Consider the following 23,313-nt stretch of genomic DNA (forward strand, 5'->3'; position numbering starts at 1 on the left):
TTTATTACATATTTTGAAAATGCCAAGCCAGGCTATTCCAGCCTTGGCAAAAATATATTATTTAATACAAAGACCACGAACAGGTGATATATTACCAGAGCAGTCCATGAATATTTCAGATGTTTTAGAAATAACCATAGAGACTGAGACAACGACAAGGGCAACTTTATTTGTTTCTTTTATCTTTTCCTCAGAGAGAGATACACTGTTACGTTTATTTCTTCGAAATAGAGTACAAAGATTTCACGGCCAACAAGTTTGGATGTACCCGGACCTAGCAAGAGTGACTCAATTAAGAAGACAAGAATTTCTTAGGTTAAAATCGGAAGCTCTTGCTAGGGAGGCAAAATTGTTTTTACGTTATCCTTGTAAATGTGAGTTATGGTATAAAGAACAAAAATATGTTTTCTATGAGATTTCTACTTTTGGGGCATTTCTAGATAGCCACCCCCCAAATGCAGTAAATGGATGAGAGAAAAAATGAGAGAATGTTGCTATCTCTGATTATGTTAAATGTAAGAAGGTACTGTATTCTCTAAATATTTTAATCGCTCAATTATATAGCAATAGTCCTTCAGTTTTCCTAGCAGAACAAATTCTGATATATGGATTATAAGCGGGTATACATTTTGAATAAAGTGTATAAATGGTATTAATATCATACATAATCATATTCAGAATATACTATATAATGTTGTTGTTATAATATGTTGAAAATTTCAATAAATAAAAAATAAAAAAAAGAGAGAGGGTAGTGTTGCTTTTGCCAGTCCATGGGCCTATCCTGCAGACCGCCATGCTTACCTCCATCCCCAAGCCCAGTGGGGAGAACCAGATGCCAAGGATGGCACCCCCCCCCCCCCCCCCCGAGAGGATCCATGGCAGGTCACTGTGCTCGTACTGCATCTGATCCCTGTGTTATCGGTCTTTGCATGTGCGCACAACACTGACAGATTTAAAGGGACCACAGCAGGAAAGCCGCCATGGCCCCTAAGCATGATGTCATCAACACTTCCCTATACAAGGGCAGTTCCCCTGCTTCAGGTCACCTCAGCAATAGGTTCACTACTTTGGTAGAGCTAGTTGCCTCAGCGTGTTCCTGGTTTTTGTTCCTGTGTTCCTAGTCTTTGTTCCTGTATTCCTAGCCTTCATTCCTGTGGTCCTGGTCTTTGTCCCTTCATTTCCTGGTCTTCATCTTCATTGTGTGGTCAGTTCTTCTTCAGTTTCTCATCCTGTGGTCAATCTTCATCAGTTCTTCTTCAGTTCCTCATCCTATGGTCAGTCTTCAGTTCTTCTGTGTCTTCAATGTCATCTCTGCCCACCTGTGCTGTTTCTTGTCTCCCTGCCTGCCTATCCATCCTGCCTTCCCTCGGATGGATTTCTGGTTCTGACTTTGGCCTGCTTGACTCTTGACATGCTTGAATTCCACCTGCCACTGACCACTGCCTGAATCTCAAACTTGCTGTCCTCTGCTTGTCACTGATCCCCTATATTTATCCCATACTTTCTTGAATTCAGATACTGTTTTTGTTTCCACCTCTTCCACTGGGAGGCTGTTGCGACCATCGCGCTCGATGTCCTTACTCCACCCTCTTTACCTGTGTGGCAACGCCCTCAGGGTCTGATGGACGGCTGGCTGCCGTGGCATCTCCATGCTCTGGCGTCTCCCTCTGGTGTCCCTGGACCTGCTTGATGTTGCAGATCTGCCATGTTGCCTGAAGACCTAGGGTGTGCGCGTGCGCGCTCTGATTGAAGTACCAGCAAGAGAACGAACCTCAGGGGTATCCCCCTGAGATGACTTCATCCGCTTCCAATATTTAAAGGTCTCTATTTCACTATCTATCTGAGTTAGCAAGGGGTTTGCTTCGGCTACACCTCCCAAGCTACTCTGCCTCCTCAGACTTACCAGAGGTACCCGCTCCTCGGGGGCCTCGCTCTTTTTCTTTACTTTCAGATTACAGATAGGAACCGGTACTCACTCCTCGAGGGCCCATATTCCTGGACACTCTGAAGATTCTCTACTGCTTGGAACAATTGTTCTAAGCAGTAGAGAAATCCCCTGGACCACCAGGGGATTTTGGCAAGTCTTGGGGAACCCTCCTGACCCCCACAAGACTTGCCAAAAGTCCAGCGGGGGTCCGGGAGCGACCTCCTGCACTCGGACCGTCGGCTGCCAGTATTCAAAATGGCGCTGATAGCCTTTGCCCTTACCATGAGACAGGGTATCCGTGCCATTGGCCAAACCCTGTCACATGGTAGGAGCACTGGATGGCAGGTGCCATCTTGTGCTCCTACCATGTGACAGTGGCTGACCAATGGCAAATTTATTTTTGTATTTTTTATCCATTATTTTAGTTTACTGACTGATTTATTAAATGACTGATTTATTAAATGACTAGGTCCATATACCCTGAAACAATGATTTTTGAGACGTCCAAATATGTATTTCTTTCACATCCTTTTCATCTCCACTCACTATTTCTCATGGTATTCCCTTGACATTTTTATTCAGCTGGTCAATTTAACCTGATAATGCGATCCGTTACACTGCCGCTTCCAGATACCAGTTTTAACCAGGTATGATTTTGGCGGACTTTGATCTAAATGGCGCGAGGTTTTATTTAAATAGCTCTAGAACGCACCGGACTACTGCAAGAATGATGGCATATTTTAGAATCTATGCCGCAGGTATTGTTGTTTTCCTACAAGATAGTTATAGGATTGCCTGTGTTAGAATGTAATTTGTGGGTAGTTCTTTGTTTATTTTTTACAGCTCTGTTCTATGAGGTCCGGCGGGTATTATATTAGCTAGAAACTCTCCAATAAGACAGGATAATGACAGCGACAGCGAACGCAAGATAAAATCATCACAATGATCAAGTATACATGAGCAGATACACTACTGAGGTATTACGTTTGAGCAGAATGTTGTCCCCATCCTACATGCATCCACTCGTATTGTTTTTGCAGTATCATGCCATAATCTAGCCAGTATCTCACGTTTTGATTAAGACCCATACTTAAAAGTGAGACAGTGAGTGCTATCCTGGCAGGCTCAGCATGACTAGCACACTATTGTAAGCTGCTTCAGTCGGCACCCGCCACTAACTAAGGAATATTAAAGTTACCTAAAAGTTCTATTTCAATTGAGGATACAGCAGGAATACCTAATAGAAAGCAGAACATAAGTGGCACTGTTACTTTAGTACCATTATTTGACCTGAATCAGCTGTAAGTTTTTAAACAGCCGTCTCAATAATTATTTATTCACCACCACTTTTTATTCACTTATCACATCCTCTTCTTAGTTTTTTATTTGTTTTACTCTTCGTTCATTTTCTATATTTTTATTTTATTATTAACTGCACTTGAAAACTCTCAGCAGATGCAAGCCACCGCTCAAGAATGTGTTTTTTAATTTGTTTTATGATATCCAACATTTATTTATTTATTTTACTTTTTAAGGTTTTAAACAATGTAAAGGTTCTAACCAGACATTCTGATAGGTAGAGCAGGAGTAATATCTTGTAATACCTGCTGTTGCACACACACAGTAAGCGATTCATTTTTTCCCCCTTGTTTTCCCTATTGTTTCTTAATCAGGTTTGCTTTTTACAATCCTTTCCAAACGCATTGATTATATTAATACCACTCCCGTGAGTATGTAGTATATAGATATGCTTTACACTGACACCAAGTTGTCTTTTTCAGAATGTCTGATAATATGAATGTATACCTCTGCTAATTTTTGACCGATGTGATCACTTTTGAATCCTATGAAAAAAGTTCTTCAATACAGGAACTAAATGTCATTCTACCATTGTTATATCCTATCATTCTGAACGAATTAGATGCGTACAATCTATATTTGTATTCTTTTTTGTGCCATTGTGATGTCATCACACATATACATGTTTTAAGTATTGACTCTTTATGTTTGCCATAACACAAGAGTTCTTTTTTGTCCTTTTTATTCGTGTGTTGATTTACACATTTTATGATTTTTTTTTGTAATGTTCACACATTTACGAATGTTTTATTGTTTCTTATATGTGTGTTATAATTTTAATTTTAGTAGCCCCTGAGGCAGCTCTTCACAAAATTCGGCCAGAGTCGGGCATGAATACTGTCAGAATAAAGTCTCTTTTTATACATGTACTTTTGATTCTCCAGCTACACATGTACTTTTGATTCTCCAGCAGATGTAAATAAATTGTTTGCAAGTTGGAGCCAGCAAACATTTCTGTGGATTTGAGTTATTGGATCTCAGGGTATAGATTTGAGAGCCAGAGTCTGAGCAGGAATGGTTAAAGAACATAGCAAATGTTTACTTAAATGGGGAAGGGGTGGGAGCACAGTTGAGTCACAAAGAGGAGGTTAGGTTTGTTTTACCAGTATGAAACCCTCTTTCCCTCATCCCCTTCTGAGTCTGGTCCATTTTATCAGCTGATTGGCCTCTGTTTGAACCCACAGGCTAGGTTCCAAGAGGAGAATCTTGGGTACAGGGATTCTTTTTTTTCTGGGGGTTACATATATATATATATATATATATATATATATATATATATATAAAAGGGATTCCAACAAGCAGCTCTTCAAAACAAATTTGAAAAGATACTTTTTTATACCAAGGGCATTGTAGAGGAGTATATGTATGCCTTTCCTAAATTTTGGGCAGCTGGCCACTAGATGGAGCTCTAGAAACTAGAGAGAAGCTGATACCACTCTGTAGAAAAACTTATTGGATGATGTACTTTTAAAGAAATTTGACCTTGGGAGACAGGGGAAAATAATTATGAAACAGAAATAAGAAAGCAGAACAACAAACAGCCAGCAAGGAAGCAGTCAGAGAGAACAGGGGATTATAACAGGAAGAGAGATCTCAGTTTCAGGACTGAATATCCTTAGTAGGGGATTCCATTTAAAAAGCTGGCTGGCAAGGTTCATAAGCAGTTTATTTATGCATTTAAAAAATATTTAGGCTGCATATGTCATCGCTTGCTGTGGGTTACAGTAATATATACAGAATAATAGAACTAACATAAAAGGATAGTATTAAAATGAGAATACATGATATTAGAACCAACCGCAAGATAACAAAACTTGTTAAAAATTAAGAAACACTACATCTTTGTATAAATATATTGAAAAAGCAAAGAAGTCAGCAAATTCTATGTCTCAAGTATCTTCAAATGCCAATCAAAAACATTTTTGAGCAGGACATTAAGCAGAGGAATTTTGGTAAGCTCTGGTCAGCAACTGAAAAAGTATGGTCACAGATTTCCACAAACTATGCAATTTGGAGGGATGGTACTTCAAGTAAACCATGATCTGTGTAACGTAAGGACATGGGAAGATGGTATAGTTGAAGGATAGAACTTAAACCATTGATATTAATAATTGTATACATTTAATATTAGTACTTTGTAATTTACTCTTCATTGAATGGATTATTGAAGGGAGTTTAATATGGGACTGATATGTTCCTTCATTTTAGTGCTGATCAGGACCTGAGCTGCTGAGGTCTGAACATTCTGCAGTGGTCTTGCCAGAGAGGCGGGTAATCCCATATAAAGAGAGTTACAATAATTTAATCTTGACATGATGAGGGTTTGTAGAGTAGACTGAACATTTTTGGCTGGCAAAAAAGGTTTCAATGAAGGCAAAATATGCAATTTGAATAATGAGGATTTGGTCACCTGCTAAACATGCTGTTTCATTGATTCATCAGCTTCAAATACAACACCAAGATTATGAAGGCATTGCACAATTGGAATATTGTGACCATCAAAGTGGAGGACTGAAGGGGAATCTGGCACAAGAGTCCGACTTACATGATCAACTGTGTTTTGTTAACGTTAAGAAGTTTATGATAAGCCATTGTTTAATGGTAGAAAGACAGAAAGCTTCAGAGTGATAGACCAGGAGGAATGAACCAGGAAAAAGAACTGAATAATACCTGCATATATCTTGCAACTGAGACCTAATCCAGCCAACAATTTACATAAAGGAATGAGATATATATTGAAAAGCATGGCAGACAGGGACTCCTGTTGCCAGTTATCATTCTGATGTGTTTTGGCCAATCCTGATCTGATGAGAATGCTCTAATAAGTAGGACAATAACCAGTAATAAATAACCCCAGAGATAACAATGTCCAGAAGTTGGGTATGAAAATCTTATGGTCAAAGGTGTTGAAATCTGAAGATCGATCGAGGAAGACTAAGAGGTAGTGTGCGCCATCCTCAAACCTTCTTTGAATGGTGTAAAAAGTGGAAGCCAATATTACCTCAGTGCTAAGGATTTTACAAAATCTAAACTGATGGATAGCTAATAAATGGTGCTCATCTAGACAGTCAGTTAACTGAGCACAATGGATTCTATGACTTTAGCAAGGAAGGATAATGAGGATGTTGGCCTGTAATTACCCATTTCTGAGGAATCTAAGGAAGGTTTCTTCAGTATGGGATGGATTGAGGTCTGTTTCAGGAGTTTTGAACATCATTACTTTGAACATCATTACTTAAGGAGAAAGTAATGATTTGAGAAATAACTAGCACAACATCTAATCGTAACAGCTTCAGCAATGCATTCAGACAAGGATTCAGCACACAGGAAGCACTATTCATTTTCTAAATAAACGTTAACAATTTCAGTGTTAGAAACTGCCTCAAAGTCTTCCCATTATATTCTCTAATTGGGTGGAGGAACATGAGACATGATAGAAGCTAAGTTTGTCTTCTGACTACATTTAGTTATGTAGAGTAATATTTAAACCTTATTTTCATACCTAGAATGACTTATGGAACTGAGGTGTAACCTATAAATAAAAGACTGGATGAAAGTAAAGAAAGAAGTTGAACCTACATTACACACCTCATCTCTAGAAAGGGAAAAGAAATCCCCACCCCCAAAGACCTTACTGCGGGGAGTACTATCTCACAAGCATATAGCATTTAGAATAAGCTGTCTAAAGATACAGCTACTACAAAGTATTCCATTTGAAAAGTGGTACTGACAAATTTCTTACAGCAAATGGGATAATAGAATATTTGTACCAGTTGTTAATGATAAATTGGATGGGTTCTCCAATTCCCTCCATTTAAAATTGTCTATCTTCTATTGAAAGAAAATAGATTGGTCTTCAGGTTTTAAGAAGAAGTAAGAAGAAGAAGAATACCAAAATAACAGCATAGGGCTAGGTTTCAGTGTTGCCCAGGAATAAAAGAGCATAATGAAGATCAGATGAAACTGTATTTATAGAGGACATAATGAAATGAAAATTGGTAGGAAGAAGAAATCAAGGAACACATTTCTAAAGTTAGCACCAGAATGACTCAGTTCACTGAATTATGATGAGTAGATAAGATGTAGAAGATCTATTCTGTCAGAGATCTGTCATAATGGGTTCTTCAAGAATGGTGAAAAGACTATTTGAAACCTACACCAACAATGGTGGCAGAAACAACATACAAAGAATTATAGACTAGGGATGTGCAGAGGCCTGATCACACTGGATGCCTCTTTTTATTAATACACAAAATAAAAAATATCCCAAATATTTTGGGTAGTTTAGTCAGAAGCTAATTTCAATTCATTTTATTTGAAATGAACCAAAAATGGCCTCATTTGTTGCATTTTAATCATTTGTTTTAAACAAATGCATATCACTATTATAGACAAAAAAAATAGGGCTATAAGGGACCTCAAAAAGTCTACATGTTCAATTCCTTCTGCTTTAAGTAGGATCCATTATACCTAAACCACCTCAAACAGGTATTTGCCTAATTTGAGTCTGAAAACAAAAAATGACAGCAATTCATTCATCTCTAATTGTAACTTGTGCTAGTACTTGATTGCCCTAATAGAACATTTTTGCTAATGTCCAGCCTCAATATCCCCTACTACAGTTTAAGATTAATTCTTCATGCCCTATTCCTCTGTACAGATGGAGAACAACCCTCCTTTATGAACTTGAATACCGATATTAAGCCTCATTTTCTCTTCTCTAGACTACAGAAACCCAACTTCAACTTTTCCTGATAGGTCTATTTATTTATTTTCTCCATTTATATCCCGCCCAATCCACTAGGGATGTGCAGAGGGATGCCACACGTTGCATATGGGATTCGTATTCATTGGGGGGCAGATACATTGCATTTGGCAAGGGGGCCCCCCGATATGTTTATACGTCAATTCCTATTTGTTTCACCGCTAAAATTACATTAACTACAAACCCCCACCCTCCTGACCCTCCCCAAGACGTACCAAAACTCCCTGGTGGTCCAGCGGGCCGGGAGCCATCCCCTGCACTCACACCCTCAGCTGCCAGTTTCAAAATGGCGCCGATAGCCTTTGACCTACTATGTCACAGGGGGCTACCGGTGCCATTGGTCAGCCCCTGTCACATGCCATCGGCGCCATCTTCTGCTCCTACCATGTGACAGGGGCTGACCAATGGCACCAGTAGCCCCATGACATAGTAAGGAAAAAGGCTATCGGTGCCATTTTGATTACCTGAAGCCGAAGGCCCGAGTGCAGGAGATCACTCCTGGACTCCCGCTGGACCACCAGGGACTTTTGGCAAGTCTTGGGGGACCCTCCTGACCCCCACAAGACTTGTGGAGGTCAGGAAGGTCCCCCACAAGACTTGCCAAACTATGTCACATAGTGAGGGCAAAGGCTATCAGCGCCATTTTGAATACTGGCAACTGACGGCCAGAGTGCAGGAGGTCGCTCCCGGACCCCTGCTGGACTTTTGGCAAGTCTTGTGGGGTTCAGGAGGGTCCCCAAAGACTTGCCAAAAGTCCCTGGTGGTCCAGCAGGGGTCTGGGTGCGATCTCCTGCACTCGGGCCGTCGGCTGCCAGTAATCAAAATGGCGCCGATAGCCTTTGCCCTTACTATGTCACAGGGGCTACCGGTGCCATTGGTCAGCCCCTGTCACATGATAGGAGCACAAGATGGTGCCGATGGCCATGTGACAGGGGCCTACCAATGGCACCAGTAGCCCCTGTGACATAGTAGGTCAAAGGCTATCGGCGCCATTTTGAAACTGGCAGCCGAGGGTGTGAGTGCAGGGGACGGCTCCCGGACCCCCAGCTGGACCACCAGGGAGTTTTGGTAAGTCTTGGGGGGGGGGGGTCAGAAGGGTGGGGGTTTTGTTTAAATTGGCTCCTTTAAGCGGCCGAATAATTTGGCGAAGATTCTTTGTATTTGTGGGGAATCGCAATACGTTTCACTTCCCCACGAATACAATGAATAAGGTCCTATACATTGTGGATTCCCAATTCGTAGGGAATGAATGCACACTCCTACAATCCACAGTTCTTGACAGGTAAAAAAATACACTCATAATCAATATACACTTAAATAGCATTAAAAGATAAAACACAGACATAAGAAATAACCATATCTACATAAGATATACAATAAAAAATGTGATAAAATAAAATGTAATAAAAAACAAAAGACAACTATACCAAAACTGACAGTCAATGATTGGCCAAGGAGCTGTTAAACCTCATTATTTATCCACACTAAAAGCTTGTTTAAAATAAAAACCTTTAACCATGATAATTGATTAGGAACTTGCTCCTGTAATTTTTTCTGATAAATGGAGTTTCTACTTAACAGTACCATAGTAACATAGTAAATGATGGCAGATAGAGAGCAAAATGTTCCATCCAGTCTACCTAGCAAAATGTTCAGGGTTGTAACTGCTGCTCTGTGCAGGTTACCCTCATGCCTACAGTTTAGAGTTGTCACTTCCATTCAATACAAGTTATCCCCATGCAGAAACATTACAGCTAAAGTTACCACAGGTTACCCTAAGAACATAAGAAATTGCCATGCTGGGTCAGACAAAGGGTCCATCAAGCCCAGCATCCTGTTTCCAACAGTGGCCAAACCAGGCCACAAGAACCTAGCAGTTACCCAAACACTAAGAAGATCCCATGCTACTGATGCAATTAATAGCAGTGGCTATGCCCTAAGTAAACTTAATTAATAGCAGTTAATGGACTTCTCTTCCAAGAACTTATCCAAACCTTTTTTGAACCCAGCTACAGTAACTGCACTAACCACATCCTCTGGCAACAAATTCCAGAGCTTAATTGTACGCTGAGTGAAAAAGAATTTTCTCCAATTTCTCTTAAATGTGCTACTTGCTAACTTCATGGAATGCCCCCTAGTCCTTCTATTATTTGAAAGTGTAAATAACAGATTCACATCTACTCTTTCAAGACCTCTCATGATGTTAAAGACCTCTATCATATCTCCCCTCAGCCGTCTCTTCTCCAAGCTGAACAGCCCTAACCTCTTCTGTCTTTCCTCATAGGGGAGCTGTTCCATCCCCTTTATCATTTTGGTTGCCCTTCTCTGTACCTTTTCCATCACAACTAATCTTTTTTGAGATGCAGTGACCAGAATTGTACACAGTATTCAAGGTGCGGTCTTACTATGGAGCAATAAAGAGGCATTATGACATTTTCTGTTTTATTAACCATTCCCCTCCTAATAATTCCTAACATTTTGTTTGCTTTTTTGACTGTGGCAGCACACTGAGCCGACGATTTTAAAGTAATATCCACTATGATGCCTAGATCATTTTCCTGGTTGGTAGCTCCTAATATGAAACCTAACATCGTGTAACTACAGCAAGGGTTATTTTTCCCTATATGCAACACCTTGCACTTATCCACATTAAATTTCATCTGCCATTTGGATGCCCAATCTTCCAATCTTGCAAGGTCCTCCTGTAAATTATCACAATCTGCTAGTGATTTAACTACTCTGAATAATTTTGTATCATCTGTAAATTTGATAACATCACTCATCGTATTCCTTTCCAGATCATTTATATATATATTGAAAAGCACTGGTCCAAGTACAGGCACTCCACTGTTAAACCTTTTCCATTGAGAAAATTGACCATTTAATCCTACTTTCTGTTTCCTGTCTGTTAACCAGTTTATAATCCACAAAAGGACATCGCCTCCTATCCCATGACTTTTTAGTTTTCTTAGAAGCCTCTCATGAGGGACTTTGTCAAACACCTTCTGAACATCCAAATACACTGTATCTACTGGTTCACCTTTATCCACATGTTTATTAACCCCTTCAAAAAAATGAAGCAGATTTGTTAGGCAAGACTTCCCTTGGGTAAATCCATGTTGACTGTGTTCCGTTAAACCATGTCTTTCTATAAGCTCTACAATTTTGATCTTGAGAATAGTTTCCACTATTTTTCCTGGCACTAAGTCAGGCTCACTGGTCTATAGTTACCCAGATCACACCTGGAGCTCTTTTTAAATATTAGGGTTACATTGGCCACCCTCCAGTCTTTAGCTATAATGGATGATTTGAATGATAGATTACAACTTTTAACTAATAGATCAGAAATTTCATTTTTTTAGTTCCTTCAGTACCCTAGTATGCATACCATCTGGTCCAGGTGATTTGCTACTCTTTAGTTTGTCAATCTGTCCTACTACATTTTCCAGTCAGTTTCCTTTAGTAAAAAAATACTTAGCAAACACTTTAAAATGAAAATGTCAAAACACTCATCCAATCTGTTCTTCTTCTGTTAGGATTGTGGACCCTTGAGTCGGCTGAGACGGATGGTGTTGCACCCTGGGAACCCACAGTGGACATCGCAGCTGGGAGGCAGTGCTGAAGAGATGACCCTGGAAGGCTTCACCCTTGAAAGCCAGCGGTCTCCCAGGAGGAGCCCGTGAGGACCTGAGCCGCTGGCACATAGGCAAGATCCTCTGTGACCAAGGACCAGATGAGATAGGCCAGGGAAGCGGCCAGCACCAGGAGGTCAATGAAGACTTCACCACTGGAAGCCCGTGGTCCTCCTGGGAGGAGCTCGGGAGGACCCGAGCCGCTGGGACTTAGGCGAGAACCCCCTGGTGGACGAAGATCCGGATACCTGAGGATGAAGAGAAGCCAAAAGCCAGAGTCCATCCAGGGATGGAAGCTGACACCAGAAGTCTGGACGAGCCGAGGTCGGAAGCCAAGAGTCAGAAGCCGAAGTCAAGCCAGGGACGGCAGCTGAAACGGAAGTCCAGGGATGGAAGCCGGAGTCAAAACCAGAAGTCAGAAGCTGAAGACAAGATCAGGGATCTGAAGCAGCAACCAGCAACTCTAAGCAGAGTGAACTTCTTTGCAAGGCGTTGGACCGGCCTAGCTGCAGGGTTTAAATACCCCTGCAGCATCTGACATCATCGGAAGGCTGTCTTGACTTCTCCCGCGCTGGACCCTTTAAATCTGGAGCCCCCACACGCGTGCGCGCCTAGGGGACAGGGCCAGATGCATCAGGCCAGCGGCGTCTCCCTTGAAGAGGGAGCACCACAGCAGGGCCACAATTGGGCCTACCCAATCGGAGAGGAGGCTCAGCAGCCCAGGCCGGCCAAGAGGTGAGTGGGAGGCTCAGCAGCCCAGGACCATAACAGTACCCCCCCTCCTACACCCCCTTCCCGGGGGTCTTGGTTTAGCTGGATGATCCACATGGAACTGATGGAGGAGGTCCTTGTCCAGGATGTTGGAGGCTTGCTCCCAGGAATTCTCCTCAGGACCATAACCCTGCCAAGAAAGAAGGTATCCCTAATGTCTGAGGTAGAATCACACATCTAATACCTCTTTGACTTGGTAGACCGTATCCTCGTGCGCCTCAGGTGTGGCCGGTGCGGGGGTCCTCCTATGGAAGATAGACAGAATCAACGGCTTCAGCAGGGAAACATGAAAGACATTGTGGACCCTGAGCATAGGCGGGACCCTGAGCATAGGCGGGAGGCAGAGGCAGTAAGAGACTGCCCCCACCCGTTCCGTGATGGAGAACTGACCAACATCCTTTGGGATTAGGCGCATGGATGGAAGCCGCAAGTGAAGATGTTTTGTACTTAACCATATTTTATCCCCGGGGAGAAAGGATGGAGCTGGATATCATAGACGGTATGCGTACTTCTTAGTGATAACTGCAGTGCATTGCATCTTCTGTCGGGTAGAGTTCCAGAGACAATGTAACTGTTGGGCCGTGAGTTGTACGGCTGGAGATGGCACTACCAACAGAAAGGGCAAAGGAGGTCAAAGGCGTTTCCCATATACCATATAGAAGGGAGAACTGCCAGTGGCAGAGTGTTTGTGGTGGTTGTATGAGAAATCTGCCCATGGAAGCAGGGCCGCCCAATCATTCTGTAAATCTCCCATGAAGGACCGGAGGACAGTTTTCAATGTCTGGTTCGTGCGCTCCACTTGGCTGTTAGCCTGAGGGTGGAAGGCGGTCGTGAAATCTAGTTGAACCCCAAACATTTTACAAAGCGCCCTCCAATATTTCACTGTGAATTGTGAGCCCTGATCCGAGGTGATCTGTCAGGGGAGTCCGTGAAGGCGAAAGATGTGGTGAGTAAACAGGTTCGCAAGTTCAGGTGCTGAAGGCAACTTAGTGAGAGGAATGAAGTGGGCCATCTTGGAGAACCTGTCAATCGTAACCCAGATCACCGTCTTTCCTTCTGAAGAGGGTAGATCCACAATGAAGTCTGTGGACAAGTGGGTCCATGGCTCGGTGGGGATAGGCAGTGGCTGAAGAAGACCCCTGGGCGACTGGTAGAAGTCTTCTGTTGAGCACAGGTTGGGGAGGAGCTGACATAGAGCCAGACGTCCTTCTTAAACTGGAGCTACCAGTAGTACTTGGAGAGTACTTCCTGGGTTTGTGCTACCCCTGGGTGACCTGCGGTCAGGGAGTCATGGGCCCAAGACAGTACCTTCTTCCGAAGGCGAACTGGTACAACCGTCTTCCCCATAGGGACCATGTCGGATGCCGTGAGAAGCACCTTGGCCGGGTCGAGTATGTATTGAGGCAGATTAGGGGTATCCTCCATCTCCGCCGTGCGGGAGAGGGTGTCCGCCCGGATGTTCTTGGACGCTGGCCTGTAGCGGAGGAAAAAGTTGAAGCGGCTAAAAAAGAGGGACCACCGAGCTTGTTGAGGATTGAGGCGCTGGGCGCGACATAAGCATTCCAGATTCTTGTGGGTATTGGGTTCCCTCTAACCACTGGCACCATTCCTCGAAGGCCATTTTGATGGCCAGAAGTTCCTTGTCTCCTATGCCATAATTTTTTTCTGCAGGTGAGAATTTCCGGGAAAAGTAAGAACACGGCAGGGATCTACTGTTGCCGGATATTTGAGTCAGGATGGCTCCGACCGCCATGTCGGAGGCGTCAACTTCCACAATGAACTGGCTTTGGGGGTCCGGGTGGTGGAGACATGTGTCCTGAAGGAAGGCTGCCTTCAGTTCTTGGAATGCTCTTAACGCAGCTGCAGGCTAGTTTCTAGCGTCGGCCCCCTTCTTGGTGAGGGCCGTAAGTGGAGCCACCATCCTGGAGTAGTGGGGTATAAATTGTCGGTAGAAACTGGCAAAGCCAAGGAAGCATTGAAGCGCCTTGACCCCCACAGGTTGAGGCCAATCCTTGATGGCCGTTACTTTCTCAGGGTCCATATGGAAACCCGTGGAGGACACAATATACCCGAGAAAGGGTAGAGACTCTTGCTCAAATTGACATTTCTTCATTTTGGCAAAGAGCCGGTTATCCCGAAGCTTCTGCAGCACCCTGCAGACATCTCTGTGGTGCGTGTCCAGGTCCTTCGAATATATCAGCACGTCGTCCAGGTAAACGATGACCGAAGTATGTAACATATCCCTCAATACCTCGTTCATGAGATTCTGGAAAACCACGGGAGCACTGCAGAGGCCGAAGGGCATAACCAGGTATTCGTAGTGGCCATCCCTCGTATTGAACGCAGTCTTCCACTCGTCGCCTGGTCGTATCCTCACCAGGTTGTACGCCCCATGGAGATCCAACTTTGTGAACACCTTGGCGCCTTGTAGTCGATCCAGTAGCTCCGGAATCAATGGTAGCGGGTATCGGTCGCGTCGTGTAATATTATTCAGACCCCGATAATCTTTACAAGGCCAGAGTGACCCATCCTTCTTTGCCACAAAGAAGAACCCGGCTCCGGCCGGGGAGCTAGATGGCCGAATGAACCCTCTGTCCAGGTTCTCCTGGATATATGCGGACATGGCCTGAGTCTCTGGAGTGACAAAGGATATACCCATCCTCGTGGTGGCGTGGTACCTGGGATCAGATTGATAGCACAGTCAAAGGGTCGGTGCTCCGAAAGGAGCTTGGCCTTTTCTTTTGAGAAGATATCCATGTAATCTTGATATTGTAGTGGCGGCACCAGGGGGGGGGGGGTGGTCAGGAGAGATACCAAAGGTCGAGGGACAGTGGTCAGACAGGTGTCAAAGCAAGATGGGCCCCAGGATACAACCTGGAGAGTATCCCAACGGATAACTGGGGAGTGCTTCTGAAGCCAGGGTAGACCCAAGATGACTGGGTGCATGGACTTTTCCGAAATGAGGAACAAGATTTCCTCTACATGCAGGAGACCCCGGTTCCGGAATCAATCATGGCTAGCGTATCAAAGTTCCCTCCGGAGAGGAGTATAGTCACTGGAACAGTACACGGGGAGGCAGAAGTGGTGTTACCTAGGATTAGCTCCCCGACTATTCCTAGGTCCTGGCGTTTCCCGGCCGCTCACCGCACTGAGCAAGGAAGTGGCCCTTGCCACCACAATATAGGCACCGACCCTGGACACGGCATCTTCTTCTCTCCTCCTGAGAAATTGGGCCCCAGCCCAATTGCATGGGTTCTGCATCTTGATTCCCCGGAGAGGCAGAAGAGAAGGGCACTGGTCGGAAAAATGTGGTTCCAGAGCTCCCAAGTCTCTGAGCGGTCCTCCCCTCCTGGAACCGGCGTTGGATTCGGCGGTCCACACAACCTGCCAAATCGATGAGACAGTTCAGGTCATCTGGGAGATCCCTGGCTGCCAGCTCATCTTGGAGTCTTGGGGAGAGACCCTCCAGGAATATGCCATGAAGGCTGTCATTCCCCCAGTTCAGCTCGGCTGCTAGTGTCTGGAATTCCACTGCATACTCGGCCAGGGGCAAGTTGCCCTGGCATAGCTGAAGTAATTCTGAGGCGGCCATAGGCCTGCAGAAGGGATCATCGAAGATCTGTCGGAAGGCTGCGACAAATTGCCCCAGGTTAGCCAGGCGGGAGCCTGACACTCTCATAGTGACGAGGCCCACACCGGAGGTTTCCTATCCAACAATGAGGTAATGTAGCTAGTCTTAATCCGATCCGTGGGAAACTGGGCTGGCAGTAGATTGAACCGGATGAAACATTGATTAAGAAATCCTCGGCATAGCTTCGCATCCCCAGAGTACCGTGAGGGTGCTGGCAGTTGTGTGGGCGTGACTGATCTGATATCAGCCACGGCTAAGGGTACCAGAGGGCTGAATGTCGTGGCTCTATCTATCCAATCAGCAAATCTCTGCATGGTCGTCATCAGGGAGTCAATGCAGATTTGCTGTTGTTGCAACTGCTGTGCAATGCCGGGAATGGCTTTCAAGACCGTTGCATCCACCGGGTCCATGGCCTTGCAAACTGTTAGGATCGTGGACCCTTGAGTCAGCTGAGACGGATGGTGATTCACTGTGGGAACCCACAGTGTACATCGCAGCCGAGAGGCGGTGCTGAAGAGATGGCCCTGGAAGGCTTCACCCTTGGAAGCCTGCGGTCCCATCAGGACCCGAGCTGCTGGGACTTAGGCAAGAGCCCCCTGGTGGGCAAAGAACCGGATACCTGAGGATGAAGAGAAGCCAGAAGCCGGAGTCCAGCCAGGGACGGAAGCTGAAGCCAGCCAGAAGTAAGTGGATGAGCCGAGGTCAGAAGCCAGGAGTCAGAAGCCGAAGTCAAAGCCAAGGACGGAAGCTGAAGCCAGAAGTCAGTGGCTGAGCCGAGGTTGGAAGCCAGGAGTCAGAAGCTGAAGTCAAGCCAGGGACGGAAGCTGAATCGGAAGTCCAGGGACGGAAGCCGGAGTCAAAACCAGAAGTCAGAAGCCGAAGACAAGATCAGGGATCCGAAGCAGCAACTAGCAACTCTTAAGCAGAGTTAACCTCATTGCAAAGCGTTGGACAGGCCTAGCTGCAGGGTTTAAATACCCCTGCAATGTCTGACGTCATCAGAGGGCTGTTTTGACTTCTCCCGTGCTGGCCCCTTTAAATCTGGAGCCCCCGCGCACGTGCCTAGGGGGCGGGGCCAGACGCATCGGGCTGGCGGCTTGTCCCTCAAGGAGGGAGCGCCGCAGCAGAGCCAGGATCGGGCCTACCCGATTGGAGAGGAGGCTCAGCGGCCCGGGCCGGCCTAGAGGTAAGTGGGATGACCCGGGCTCGGCCCAGGACCATAACACTTCTGACCCAACAGGTACAATAAGAACTGTTCTAATTTAGTATTGTTTGTATTTTTAAAATAAAGACATCAGAAAGGAGTAGCATTGTTTAGAGTCTTCTGCAATAAGCACTGTCAACAGTCAATTTATACCAGTGGACTGAACCTATTCAGATATGACCCAGTGATGTGCCCAGCAGAGCAAGGAATTTCCATTCCAAAGCAACATGATCAACTCTCATCTTGAAAATTCATATTTGTGACTGAAACAAATTATTCCTTAGCAGTGATTCCTACTGTGCCAGTGTTACCTGAAGTTTTGATATCAAATGGGAGAGAAAGATCTGTAGGTCTTTGTATTTAGCCTGTGCATCCTGAACTTTCTGAAATAAAGAAAGATACAAAACAATTAATTATATTTATCTTTTTCGGGGGAAAGGGTTATTATTGTCAAACCCATATTCTAGTTGTGTCTTTGTCTCAGTTGGCATTAAAGGTGATCTTAGTCTTGCATAAGAAATTATACTTGTTCAGCACTAACAGGAATTCTGGCTGTTAATAATTTGTTTTCATTCAACTGTAAATATCTACAAATTCTATTTCAAATAAATGCAATCCGTTATGGTGTTTCCTATTTCCAAGCTGTCATTTGTCCAGTTCAACACCTTCATGACTTTTTAACCAGGACTGACTTCCCCACTTTCTCTTTAACCATCAGGGGTTGGGGATGACTACACAAATATCAGTACAGGACACATGCCCTTCTGCCAGGGCATACTCTAATTACAGCTAGGGCCTAGATTTTCTATCTTCGCCCGGCTCCTCCACGGTGCCATTGCTGCCGGCTTTCGCACCCATTAGCGCCACTGTGAAAGGTGGTGCTATTGGGCGCAATACTAGCGGTGATAAGGATTACCTTTCGCCGTCAGCGAAGTCGTCACGGAGTCTGCCCCTACTCCGCCCCGATTTAGATATCGCACACAAAACGGGACTTTTCCCTTTTCGCGTGCGACACCTTTGGAAAATAACCCCCTAGGAGAGGTAACCCCAAATTCTCAGGACGTTGAGTTCTTAGCTCGCAGTGGGCAGCAACTGCTTCTAATGATCGAATCGATAAAGAGGTACTGTACTTAACTATCCTCTATTCTGCACATTCCTTTTTGGATCTCTCACCATGCATAAGAGAAGAATTCAACGAAGAATGTAAAAAGGAATTGTGCAGAATGGAAAGAGAAATAAGGCCAGTATGATAGGATGAGTGAAAGCTTCAGACCTTAACATAGTGCCTCATAATCTTAGGAAAATAAATCTATCACAAACTAGAAAACAACAGAATATCTTGGTGTTTTTATTATTATAAAGAGAGAGAGACACTAAAATAAATACAAGTGAAACTAAAAGCAAACTTTAATGCAACATACCATGAATTCAGAGATTGCACTACAAAGTCTGCTGAGTTGTTTGGACTTCACAGGTTCCTAAAAATATAAAACAAACAAACTGGTGACTATAAACCTGCTAAAATGAATTTGTAGCCACAGAGGAGGTAGTTTTGTTACTGCATGCATTGGTGTAATGTTTGCGGGTACTTTTTACCTGCAGACCTTACACAAATTTTCTAAGGAAAATACTGTACATTTATTTCCTTTTGAAAATTTATCCCACAAAAAACCCCTGCACATAATTATACCTGCTATTATGTGCACAAAGTTTTCAGGAAAATCTGAGTGCATGCTTTTGAAAATCCAAAGTTTGTACAACTCTAACTCCCTCCCCAACTCCATCCTTGAGAACACCTCTGCTTGGTCCAGATAAATGTGCGCACATGTAGGATATACGCATGTATGCTTATCCACACATCGGGTGGGCAATTCTGTGAACAGGCCATTTCTGTAATTAAAGCATAATTTTAGCCTCAGAAATGCCTTTGAATATTATCCTCAGAGTAGCTAAAGTTACCGTGAAGAGTTCTCTGAGGTTTATATTCAGCACCATTTGTCTGGATGTTTGGACTTTGCCAGACAAATGGCGCCATTTCAATATCCAGCTGCACTGATTGCTTAAAACTTAGCCAACTTTTTATCTGGCTAAAACGTTAGCTGGACAGGTCAGAGGCAGGGTTGGAGCTTTTCTGGGGCAGTCAGCTGTCTAGATTCATCAAAATGCTATAATTTTGCATGAATAATAATGCCTGCAATAAGAAAACAGGGCATGATTGATAATTAGAGCGAGAGAGAGACTCTTTATAAGGCCTTCATAGTAGTCAACTATTTATATCACTATAGGAGGGCCAGCTAATAACTCATAATGATCACTGGCATGGTTAAAAGGGGAGGTGAAAGAAGCTATTTTAGCCAAAAGATCTTCATTTAAAAATTGGAAGAAGGATCCAACAGAAGAAAATAGGATAAAGTATAAGCATTGGCAAGTTAAATGTAAGACATTGATAAGACAGGCTAAGAAAGAATTTGAAAAGAAGTTGGCCGTAGAGGCAAAAACTCACAGTAAAAACTTTTTTTAAATATATGCGAAGCAGAAAGCCTGTGAGGGAGTCAGTTGGACCGTTAGATGATCGAGGGGTTAAAGGGGCAATTAGAGACGATAAGGCCATCGCGGAAAGATTAAATGATTTCTTTGCTTCAGTGTTTACTGAAGAGGATGTTGGGGAGATAGTCGTATCTAGGGATGTGAATCGTTTTTTGACGATTTAAAACAATCATCAGATATATTTTAAATCGTCAAAAATCGTTAGAGCCGCGATACAATAACAATTCCCCCGATTTATCGTCAAAAATCGTAAATCGGGGGAGGGGGGGAGGGCGGGAAAACCGGCACACCAAAACAACCCTAAAACCCACCCCGACCCTTTAAATGAAATCCCCCACCTTCCCGAACCCCCCCCCCAAATGTTTTAAATTACCTGGGGTCCAGTGGGGGGTCCCGGCGCGATCTCCCACTCTCGGGCCACGGCTGCGTTAAGAGAAATGGCGCTGGTGGCCCTTTGCCCTTACCATATGACAGGGCAAAGGTAGCGCTGGCGCCATTTTGGTTCCTGTGACCCGACGTCACGAGTGCAGGAGATCGCTCCCGGACCCCCGCTGGACTCCCAGGGACTTTTGGCCAACTTGGGGGGGCCTCCTGACCCCCACAAGACTTGCCAAAAGTCCAGCGGGGGTCCGGGAGCGACCTTCTGTACTCGGGCCGATTTGCCAATATTCAAAATGGCGCCGGCGCTACCTTTGCCCTCACTATGTCGACATAGTGAGGGCAAAATGGCGCCGGCACTACCTTTGCCCTCACTATGTCGACATAGTGAGGGCAAAGGTAGCGCTGGCGCCATTTTGAATATTGGCAATACGGCCCGAGTGCAGAAGGTTGCTCCCAGACCCCCACTGGAATTTTGGCAAGTCTTGTGGGGTCAGGAGGCCCCCCCAAGCTGGCCAAAAGTCCCTGGAGGTCCAGCGGGGGTCTGGGAGCGATCTCCTGCACTCGTGACGTCGGGTCACAGGAACCAAAATGGCACCGGCACTACCTTTGCCCTGTCATATGATAAGGGCAAAGGGCCACGGCACCATTTCTCTTAACGCAGCTATGGCCAGAGAGCGGGAGATCGCACCGGGGCACCCCCCCCCCCCACACTGGACCCCAGGTAATTTAAAACATTTTGGGGGGGGTTCGGGAGGGTGAAGGATTTATTTTAAAGGGTCGGGGTGGGTTTTAGGGTTGTTTTGGTGTGCCGGTTTTCCCACCCTCCCCCTCCCCCGATAAAACGATTTTTAACCTAAAAAACTAAGACGATCAGATTTCCCCCCTCAGCCAAAATCGATCGTTAAGACGATCGATCACACGATTCACATCCCTAGTCGTATCAGAGAAGGTTTTCATGGGTAATGATTCAGATGGACTGACCCAAATCACGATGAACCTAGAAGATATGGTAGGCCTGATTGACAAACTGAAGAGTAGTAAATCACCTGAACTGGATGGTATACACCCCAGGATTCTGAAGGAACTCAACAATGAAATTTCAGATCTATTTGTAACCTATCATTAAAATCATCCATTGTACCTGAAGACTGGAGGGTGGCTAATGTAACCCCAATATTTAAAAAGGGCTCCAGGGGTGATCCTGGAAACTACAGACCAGTTAGCCTGACTTCAGTGTCAGGCTAACTGGTCTGTAGAATCACAGAACATATAGAAAGACATGGTTTAATAGAACAAAGTCAGCATGGTTTTACCCAAGGCAAGTCTTGCCTCACAAATCTGCTTCATTTTTTTGAAGGAGTTAATAAACATGTAGATAAAGGTGAACTGGTAGATGTAGTATATTTGGATTGTCAGAAGGTGTTTGATAAAGTTCCTCATGAGAGAACTCTAGGAAAAGTAAAAAGTCATGGGATAGGTGGTGATGTCCTTTCATGGATTGCAAACTGCTTAAAAGACAGAAAACAGAGAGTAGGATTAAATGGACAATTTTCTCAGTGGAAGGGCATGGGCAGTGGAGTGCCTCAGGGATCTGTATTGGGACCTGTACTTTTCAATATATTTATAAATGATCTGGAAAGAAATATGACAAGTGAAGTAATTAAATTTGCAGATGATACCGAATTGTTCAGAGTAGTTAAATCACAAGCAGATTGTGATAAATTGCAGGAAGACCTTCTGAGACTGGAAAATTGGGCATCCAAATGGCAGATGAAATTTAATATGGATAAGTGTAAGGTGATGCATATAGGGAAAAATAAACCAGGCTATAGCTACCATCCAAGAAAGAGATCTAGGCGTCATAGTAGATAACACATTGAAATCATCGGTTCAGTGTGCTGCAGCAGTCAAAAAAGCAAACAGAATGTTGGGAATTATTAGAAAGGGAATGGTGAATAAAAAGGAAAATGTCATAAAGCCTCTGTATCACTCCATGGTGAGACTGCATCTTGAATACTGTGTACAATTCTGGTTGCCGCATCTCAAAAAAGATATAGTTGCAATAGAGAAGGTACAGAGAAGGGCAACCAAAATGATAAAGGGAATGGAACAGCTCCGCTATGAGGAAAGACTAAAGAGGTTAGGAATTTTCAGCTTGGAGAAGAGATGGCTGAGGGGGATATGATAGAGGTGTTTAAAATCATGAGAGGTCTAGAACGGTTAATGTGAATCAGTTATTTACTCTTTCGGATAATAGAAAGACTAGGGGGCACTCCATGAAGTTAGCATGTAGCACATTTAAAACTAATCGGAGAAAGTTCTTTTTCACTCAACACACAATTAAACTCTGGAATTTGTTGCCAGAGGATGTGGTTAGTGCAATTAGTGTAGCTGTGTTTAAAAAAGGATTGGTTAAGTTCTTGAAGGAGAAGTCCATTACCTGCTATTAATTAAGTTGACTTAGAAAATAGCCACTGCTATTACTAGCAATGGTAACATGGAATAGATTTAGTTTTTGGGTACGTGCCAGGTTCTTATGGCCTGGATTAGCCACTTTTGGAAAAAGGATGCTGGGCTTGAAGGACCCTTGGTCTGACCCAGTATGGCATGTTCTTATGTTCTTAAGGTGAGATTTTGGTGGTGGTTTAGGGTTTTAGGGCCAGTTTTACAGGCACAGTGAGACATACAAAAAGCACAGTACACCTCAGTGAAGATTTGATGTCATTTAGAGTGAGGAAAATCTCTGTACAAGGGTACTATCAAGCTAGGGTGAGAGAACATTGTAGAAATCTCATTTTTGTGAGACTTTTCCCACTCCAAATGATGTCAAATCTTCACTGAGATATAAAACTGGCCCCAAAATCCTAAATCACCAAACCTCACCTCAGGTTATTAGCTAGCCCTCCTACAGTGATATAAATAGTTGAATACTGTGAAGGCCTCCCCAGAGGCTCTCGCTCTCTCTTTTCCCCTCCCCTCTCCTCTCCCCCTTTCTATAAGCCCCCAAAATGCAATTTACAATCTTTATCACAAATTGCATTACAGCCATTTCAGGCATTTCGCACAGCTTAATGCCAGGAAAAAAGGTGTAGT

The sequence above is a fragment of the Rhinatrema bivittatum genome, chromosome 1, assembly GCF_901001135.1.
Source record: "Rhinatrema bivittatum chromosome 1, aRhiBiv1.1, whole genome shotgun sequence".
Lineage (NCBI taxonomy): Eukaryota > Metazoa > Chordata > Amphibia > Gymnophiona > Rhinatrematidae > Rhinatrema > Rhinatrema bivittatum.